Source organism: Peromyscus californicus, unplaced genomic scaffold, assembly GCF_007827085.1.
Source record: "Peromyscus californicus insignis strain IS unplaced genomic scaffold, ASM782708v3 Scaffold_11__1_contigs__length_118956290, whole genome shotgun sequence".
In the NCBI taxonomy this organism is placed as follows: Eukaryota; Metazoa; Chordata; class Mammalia; order Rodentia; family Cricetidae; genus Peromyscus; species Peromyscus californicus.
The window spans coordinates 63,150,921-63,157,160 of record NW_026294402.1 but is presented as its reverse complement, the minus strand read 5'-3'; the positions used below and the strand labels follow the sequence as shown (position 1 = coordinate 63,157,160).

General features: G+C 43.3%; 1 non-coding gene across 1 annotated transcript; it reads right to left on the bottom strand.

Annotated features, from left to right (window-relative positions):
* Positions 1 to 3,831: 3,831 nt before the first annotated feature.
* Positions 3,832 to 3,956, bottom strand: LOC128105855 (small nucleolar RNA SNORA40). The gene has a single exon (XR_008216518.1). It is a non-coding gene; the product is annotated as a small nucleolar RNA SNORA40 (small nucleolar RNA).
* Positions 3,957 to 6,240: the final 2,284 nt, after the last annotated feature.

Here is a 6,240-nt window from a genome sequence, read left to right as displayed (position 1 = left end):
ATTTCCATGGATGAAGGGTTACTTGCCGATCTCAGGTGAGAGGGTCTGACAATCCTCCCTAGCCCTTCCTTCTGAGAAGGAATGCCAACCGGCCCTATCAAGTGTTCACAACTGCTCTGATGAAGGTGGCAATGGCTGTTCAACTCAGAAGCCAGCATGTCGCATATCACGTGTTGGTCATCACTGCTTTGACCACCATAACAGCGGATGTTGACAGCTTCAATGATCATTTCTCCTGCAAAACTTAAAGTAGTTAGCATCTGAGCCCTTACGTACCACGTCAAACTGCTCCTAGTCTATGCTTTCCTATTTCTCACACTGGAGAGAAAACAGCTGACCCAGGCAGTAAAATGGGGTCCCAAGGGAGTGACGAGGGCCTGATGTGATGGCAGGGTGAGTCACAGTCACAGCATGTAGTTCCAACCAGTGCTGTTGTAGAAACAGGAACGCCAATGTCTGTCCCAGTGAGGCAGACCTCAGTGGCATGAGCCTTGATCTGCATCTGGGTACAATGGACCTCACTAAAGAGAAAATGGAGTGTCCATACACAATTAGCCTTCCATTAGTAGTCAACCCAAGGGCACAACAGCCCTCTCATGCAAACGGCCTCTCAGTATTTGGCATCCTTCCTATATTCACAGGCTGCCTGAAGTCCACACCAGCAGAGCAGAATCCAGGAAAAACTAACTTTGAAGAGAATTTTGAGAAGTTACTTTTCCCTGGGAACTTTGAAATACATCAGATAGAACATCTTCCAGTGTTAGGAAAGCATCGAGCTCCTTTTGGAAGGACATCAAGAGAAAGAAAGTACTAGAAGCAGGCAAAATATCTATGGCTCCCAAAAGAGGAAGCACGCAGAAATCAGAGCCAATACCTCCCTGTGAAAGTTACTGCAAGGAAAATAATTCAGAAACTTTCCAACGTAGCCTGAGAGGTCGTTATGTTCCTAAAACTAAATGAGAGTCACAAAGAGGGAAGGAGCTTGTGCTGAGGCTTGGGTGCCACAGCCAACTGCAAATAGCACCAAGGCATGAAATGCTGTATGCCAAGAAACCCTCAGCTCCACCTTGCTTTCTATACCATGGCAATGGAAGGCCTTGGCAAGGAGAACTGGGGCAAGGAGTGTTTTGGAAGTTCGTGGGTAGCCACATTCCATCTGATATTTGATGTTCCTCCTTGTTTTCTGCCACTAAAGTAGAATTTCACAGATGAGGTAAACTGTAAACAGGAGATCTTAACCTGCTCACAGTTCTGGAGTTTGGGAAGTCCCAGAGCGTGGTGCTTGCTTCTGGTGAAGGCTCAAGGATGTGACCTAATGTGGCAGACAGGCAAGCATGCACACATACACTGGAAGGAAATCAGGAAGAACACATGCTATCTGTCATGCATTCTATCCAGGTAATAATAGCACTAATCATCTTAGACATCCCTCCTGTGTGTATTGACATGTGTATGCAGGTGCCCAAAGAGGCCAGAAGGGGTGCTATATCCCTTGGAGCTAGAGTTGCAGGTGTTTGTGAGTCATCTGATATGGGACCCTGAGATCAAAACTCCAGTTTTCTTATAGAACAGTGCCTGATTTTAACTGCTGAGCCATCTCTCCAGTCCCTCATCCCATCTCTTTACACTATCAAAAATGACATCTCATCAGGGATTTGAGCCAATTAGATCACACCATTGCTCATCTCCATTTTTTACACCTTGCATTCCTGACTACCTGCCAAATGTTACTCCAAAAAATCCAGCTAGACCTGAGTTCTTATGATGTCATAGTATCAAGACCTCTACCTCCAATACATGCATGCAAGATACACACAAACAGGCATGTTCCCCAGACTGATAAAGCCAATGTATCACGGTGGAAAAGCAGCCTGATAAAGGAGCTCAACAACTCAGGCCCAACTACACCCCAGTCCAGTGTCTGAAACAGCACCTCCACAGGAGCAACAACAGTAGTACTTTAGAACCTGTTAGAAACATGAATTAGATCCCCTCCCCTCCACCTCCTCTTTGCCCCACCGCCCCCCTTCCCTTCCTCCTCTGTTTCTGTTTAGAAAGGGCAGGCCTCCCACAGGTAGCAACAAAGCAGGACATATCAGGTTGCAGTAAGACCTCCCTTGTATTAAGGCTGGGCAAGGCAATCTAGCATGAGGAGTAGGTTCCCAAGAGCCAGCCAAAGCACTCGGGACAGCCCCTGCTCCCACTGTTAGAGTCCCACAAGAACACCAAGCTACTCAACTGTCACATGTATGTAGAAGGCCTAGATCGGTCCCATGCAGGCTCCCTGGTTGTTGGTTCAGACTCTGTGAGCTCCTAGGAGCGCAGGTTAGTAAATAATTAAAGAAAAAAAGAAAAAAATCCAGAGAACATTAAGATTTCTTTTATGGCCTTTTATGTGGGCAAGTTTTGAAATATTTCTTGAACATGTAGATATATGTTTCTATAGCAGATAGATGTAATGCTCTGCATGTAACAATTAAGACAAGAGTTTAATGTTTTTGGCAATTATTTTATGTCTGTACTAATATTTTACACGCTTGCTTTATTAGTTACCAAGAGAGCTTTTAAAGGTATCCACGATGAAAACCTGCCAAATGTACAACAGAAGGAGAGAATCCTGATGTAGATGCTTTTTTGCTTTGGTTTGGCTTTGCCTTATTTCTTTTGCTTGTTTGTTTAGACTCTTTTTGAAAAAAGAAAGAGAAATAACATGAAATTAGGTGAGGGGGTAGGGAGGATCTGGAGAGAGTTGGGGGAGGGGAAACAAAATGATTAAAATATAGTGTATGAAAAAAATTGAAAAGAAAAAAAAGAGAAAGAAAAGAGTTCCAGTTCTAAAAAGAAAAACTCTGAATATTGGAAGAACCGAGAGCACCCCCATGGAATACCAATCTCACATTGAACACCTGTGTCTTTCTGTTGCTGCCTTGTCCCAAAGAAAGGCTGGAAGGAATAATAGTAATAATAATAATAATAGTAATAATAATAATGAAGGAGAGAAAGCAAAGGTGAAGGATGAGCCACAGAGAAGACAACTCGGGGTTGTCTGCTGAGCATGCTGCTCCAAAGCCAAAGTCCAATCCAAAAAAGCTCCTGCAAAGGAGGAGAGAGAAGAACAAGGGTGCTGGAGAAGATGGGGAGAACCCTGCTGAAAACGGAGACCAGGCCCAGACAACAGAAGGGACTGTGGGTGCCAGTGCAATGAATTTGGATATCTAGACGTCTGGTGAGCGCACAGTTTAAAATATAATTTTCATAAAATTTTATAAAATGCATAAAAAAGAAACATGAATTACAGGGTCTCCCTCAGACACACAGACTCAGACACCTTCAAGAGACCCAGGTTTTGTTTGAAGAAAGGCAGCCTCTGAGCCGTTACCATCCATGCTAATCTCAGGGGGCTGCTGCTGTCGTCACAGAAGTGGAGAGTGGAAGGCCGAGGTTCTCAATCATGCATGCAATCAGTATGCCCTGGAGGGCGTTGAAGATGTTTTATGCTACCTTTTGTGTTTCTACTTTGCTTTTATTTCATTTTGTAAAGATGTATTTAACGTTTATGTGTATGAGTGTTCTGTATTGTATGCATGTGTGTGCACTATGTGTGTGCCTGGTGCCTGCAGAGGACAGAATAGGATGTGGGATCACCTTGGAACTGTCATTATAGGTAGTTTGAGAACCACCATGAGGGTTCTGGAAATCGAAGCTGTGTCCTGCACAAGAGCAGCCAGGCACTCTTAATCAATGAGCCATTTCTCCAGCCCTTTGTTTTGCTTTATTCTTAGAATCAATCTCATTATCAAATACGTCATCACTTTGTGCTCTCTTGAATATCATATTCCTTCTTACAGTTATCAAGACTCATGCTGAGCAATGAGTTCTGGATTGCAAGAGGATTCATTTTTATGTTTATCTTTTATGTTTTTTCCACCCATTCAACAAACACGAACACAAGCGTTATATTTTGTGTTTTCTTGACCCCCAAGAAAAAAAGAAGTTTGAGTCCCTTGGGAGAAGGATGTGGGTGGTTCTAGGGGAAATTGAGTCTGAAAAGACTTTCTTAAGCCAAGAGGGAATCTATGAGGCAAACAGAGGCACCCTCTTAAGAAAAATATGGACATTGAAGAAGAAGTGAGTGGGGTAAGACACAAAGCCAAGCTGTGAGGAAGGGGGGGTCTGCATGATGCTAAGAAACATAAGTGCAGACTTTCGGTATAACTTGGTTGGTAGAATGCTTCCCTAGCATACATGAAGTCCCTAGATTACGTTTAGCCATGGTGGCCAATGACAGTTAGGCTATCACTCTATGAGTAGAGTCAGGAAGATCAAGAGTCCAGGTCAGCCTCAACCACATAGCAAGTTTGAGGCTAGCCTAAATCTACCTAAGAGCCTGTTTCAATGAAAAGAAATACAAAACCAGGGTTATAGACTTAGCCTACCTGAGAGGAATCTTTAATGCCACAGAGCCCTGGATCACACCTGAAGATGCTCAACAACAAAAGATGCCATAAAAACACACTCAAGAAGGCTACAACTGTGACTCACCATGTTTCCTGCATAGTTGAATCCCCTAGGGAAATTTACCTACTCAGATGCCCGCCTTTCACTTTCCAAAATATCTGATTCAACTAGACTGTGTGTGACTCAGCATGTGGCAGTTTCAAAACCACCCCAGGTGAATGTGCTCTGTAAAGAAGTTTGGAAACACCTACTACATATGCGGAATAGACAGGCCAGAAGAGCTCGGCCAAGCAAATGTTAAGAACAGAAGTAAAGCATTGGAATACAGCCGTCCTGAAAAGGACCTGAAAGGAAGAAGATCTTGTGCCTCCAGAGTAAAGTGGCTCACTGATATCTAGAAAAAAAACAGCTTTGGAGAGACTCACTCTCACATGTAGCCCCATAAATCATTGAAGTTCAAGAGCAAAGAACACACCTCAGGAAGAACATGACAGGAGACTATACCGCCATGAAGAAAACAAATGAAATCCCCACTCACTGTATGTGTGTCATACCCTGTGAGATACTTGGACTCAAATTCATGGAGACAGGACTGGGAGAACGGGCAGTGGAGTGTTTGTGTTCAGTCTGTGTGTAAGACAGACAGACTTCTGCAGATGTACGGTGATGATAAGTGCATGGAATTGACTCAACTTTTCAAGATAAATAAAATGCTGTATTTTATGTTATGTAGGTTTTGCCACATTTTGAATACAATTTTTCAAAAATGTCATGGGGGAACTTAAAACTCAAAAGTCATTGTTGGTCAGTGACCCAACCATCAGACCTATAGGTTCTCAAACGTGACTGTGTATGAGAAACTCGGGCAAGCTTTGAGGAGCACCACAGCCCTGTTGCTATGCCCAGATGAACTGATTTAATTGGCCTAGAGTGGAGCCCCCAAAAGTGTTTTTAAGTGGTTCCCCAGGTGATTCTAATGTGTAGCTATGGTTGAGAATTGCTGTACTAAAGCACAGTTAATTAAATAATTATCACTAATAACAATTATTGAAAGAAGATGAAAATGAAAATAATAATTTAATAACAATCTGGCTCTAAACTTCCATATTGTATTTACTTCTCAACCAAATGAAAAACAATTAAGTTAGTGTATTATTGAGCATCCTATATAGCTCTGTCTGGGGAGATTCTCAGAGCCCCACAGAACAATCCTAAGAGTGTGGATACTCACATTATTCAGTGGTGGGATTCCTAGATGTCTATTCCTGGGTGAGGTTCGAAGACCAGCTGAATCAGAGAACAGAGGTCTCCTGGGGTCATCTGGGTGTCCACTTGTGTTAGACTAGAAATGTGATGTAAGTAATGTCCCTATGTATGCACTACTGTGTCACCCCTGTAACCAAGTGTCCTCATTAGTTTTGGGGTTTGTTTGTTTCAACTTGACACACACTAGTATCATCTGGGAAGAGGGAACCTCAACAAAGAAAACACCTCACAAACTCTCCTAAGGGCCAATCTGAAGGAGGTATTGTCTTGATTCATGATTGAAGTGGGAGGGTCCAGCCCACTGTGGGCCGGTACTACACCTGGGTACCATAACAAAGCAACTGAGCAAGCCATGGAAACAGCATTCCTCCATGGCCTCTGGTGAGGTCCCTGCCTCTAGGTTCCTGATATGACCTCCTTTGATGGTAGCCTGTAGTCTGTAAGACGTAATAAACCTTTGCCTCCCCACACAGCAACTTTTGGTCAGTGTTGTAATCACAACAGAAAAGCAAATCA